Source organism: Myotis davidii, unplaced genomic scaffold (assembly GCF_000327345.1).
Source record: "Myotis davidii unplaced genomic scaffold, ASM32734v1 scaffold478, whole genome shotgun sequence".
Classification (NCBI taxonomy): domain Eukaryota; kingdom Metazoa; phylum Chordata; class Mammalia; order Chiroptera; family Vespertilionidae; genus Myotis; species Myotis davidii.
This window is the reverse complement of record NW_006289570.1, coordinates 4,805,742-4,808,372: the sequence shown is the minus strand read 5'-3', so window position 1 is coordinate 4,808,372 and position 2,631 is coordinate 4,805,742. Positions and strand designations below refer to the sequence as shown.

Here is a 2,631-nt window from a genome sequence, read left to right as displayed (position 1 = left end):
GGCCTGGCCCAAGCCCGGGTGGAGGTGAGTGCGTCGGCGGCCCCCAGCCCGGGAACCACCGCCCCGTTCAGGTCCCAGGACTCTCCCGAGTCCCAAGTCCCCATTGGGTCGGGACCATCCCTCTCACTCCGCAGCCTCCGGACGCCCTAGCACCTACCGTGGAAACCCGAGACACTCTTGCGGCCTAGAAATCTGAACTTCTCCCCAACTCCCTACCATATGGTGGGTCCCAGACACACTGACCCTGTCCCCTAGCCCTTCTCTTGGCCTGTAACTCCCCCAAACCTGCCTTCTGGAGCCCACCTCCCCCCCGACAAGCTCCATGGATACACTTTTTCCTGGAATTCTTCCCCCACTCCAGTTCCTGATGGTCTCTCCCTTTGCCCGGGGGAGGGAAGGGTTTCTGGGTGCCGCCGCCCCCGCCCCCCGTGTGTGTGCGTGGGCCGCCCCAGCCCGGGAACCACCGCCCTGTTCAGGTCCCAGGACTCTCCTGACGCCCAAGTCCCCATTGGGTCGGGACCAGCCCTCTCACTCCGCAGCCTCCGGACGCTCTAGCACCTACCGTGGAAGCCCGAGACACTCGATCTTGCGGCCTAGAAATCCGAACTCCTCCCCAACTCCCTACCATATGGTGGGTCCCAGACACACTGACCCTGTCCCCTAGCCCTTCTCTTGGCCTGTAACTCCCCCAAACCTGCCTTCTGGAGCCCACCTCCCCCCGACAAGCTCCATCGATACACTTTTTCCTGGAATTCTTCCCCCACTCCAGTTCCTGATGGTCTCTCCCTTTGCCCGGGGGAGGGAAGGGTTTATGGGTGCCGCCGCCCCCGCCCCCCGCCCCATGCAGGAGCCAGAGAAGGGGCCTAGGAACTTCATTACCAATACTTACTCTGCAGCAGCCCTCCCCACCCCACACCCCTGCCAGGAAATTCCCCACCAGAGTCCCTGTCTTGCTGTGTGACATGAATCATCTCAGCCCCTCTCTGGGCCTTAGTTGGCTTTCTGACAAATGGAGGGATACGAGGAAGAGGGAGGACTGCAGTGGGTGGTCCTGGGGTCTGGAATCCTGCTGGGAGGTGTCCCTATACCTTTAGGGAGCGCAGGGAGGGGCCCTCCCATCCTCCCACGTTGGGGAAGCTACCAGATGGTCTGTAGGGCTGGGCCCCACGTGGCAGGGAGGGCCAACCCTGCTGGTAGCAGGGTAGGGACCAGATGGCAGGTGAGTGCCCAGGGCAGTTCTGAGCTGTTTCCTTCTGTTCTGTCCCACCCTGAGGCTCGAGGGGCCAAAAGTGAGGCCCAGGTCTCTACTGCCTGAGAGGAGTAGGTGATAATTTCTTTCTCTTGGGCACTGGGAGTGAGTCAACAGTCAGCCAGACATGCAGGCCAGAGTCCCAAAGACCCGTAAGTGCCCTTGGGGTTGGTCTCTGGCCTTGCCCTCTTTTCCCTTGGTATTCCCAGGCCTCAGTTTCCCCATCTATACAGTGTTCCCCCTTCTGCCTACAAGAGGCCTCCACCTCCACACCGTGGGAACTGCTGCTCTAGGGGTAACCCACAGGCTGTCCCACCTGGGAGATGGCAGTGCAGTGGCCTTGGGGTCATGGTTGGGGCAGGTGTGAGGTTGCTCCTGACCTATCTCATGTTGTCCTCCTCCAGACCTGTGGTGGATGACAGCTGAATCGCCTGAAGGAGGTGAGTTGGAAGGAAGGGACCCCCAGTTTTGTCTCCCCTGAGCCTTTTGGGGGTGGGCAACGTGGTCCCAGTGATCCGGTTGGGAAGGAACTCTAGGTTTGGGTCACTAGGCTTCGGTTCCCCTTTGGTACCTGGAGTGGGTTGAGGTCTAATGCTCTGGTTCCTCCCCAGGTGAAGGCCTTCGTCACCCAGGACATCCCACTCTAGTATCCTTCTTCCGTGCTGGGGGAGGGTGGAGAGGGAGGGAAGCTGGGGGACTTTCCTTCCACTTAATTTCACGGATAGGATGACAAGTCGAATTGGTGGGCAGTGGCTGCCCAGAGAACTCCGAGGTGGTCTTCATGTTGGGCAGGCAAATGAAATTGACTAAGGATGCCCTCGCCAGTTCAGCCAGCGGACTGAAGGGTCCCTGGTTCCATTATGGGCATGTACCTCGGTTGCAGGTTCCCTGGCCTTGGTTGGGGTGCGTGCAGGAGGCAACCAATTGGTGTGTCTCTCCCATATCGATATTTCTCTCCGACTCTCCCTCTCCCTTCCAACAAAACAAACCCACAAAACAACAACAAAAGAAACTGACCAGCCCTAGCTGGTTTGGCTCGGTGGATGGAGTGTCAGCCTGCGGACTGAAAGGTCCCAGGTTCAATTCCGGTCAAGGGCATGTACCTTGGTTGCAGGCACATCCCCAGTAGGGGGTGTGCAGGAGGCAGCTGATTGATGTTTCTCTCTCATCAATGTTTCTAACTCTCGATCTCTCTCCCTTCCTCTCTTTAAAAAATCAATAAAATATATTTAAAAAAGAAAGAAAAGAAACTGTCCAATGAGGACTGACTGCTACACACACAGGAATGGAGAGGAGGGCCCTTCACTTCTTAGGACCCTCATTTCCTCACGTGTACTTGGGGGTCGCTGCCTCACATCGGCAAGGCCGGGGAGGGGCTGCCT

At 58.3% G+C, this 2,631-nt stretch overlaps 1 long non-coding RNA gene across 1 annotated transcript; it reads left to right on the top strand.

Annotated features, from left to right (window-relative positions):
- On the top strand, window positions 1–2,149 carry LOC107182845. The gene is made up of 3 exons (XR_001513602.1): window positions 1–24; window positions 1,654–1,689; window positions 1,861–2,149. It is a non-coding gene; the product is annotated as an uncharacterized LOC107182845 (long non-coding RNA).
- Window positions 2,150–2,631: the final 482 nt, after the last annotated feature.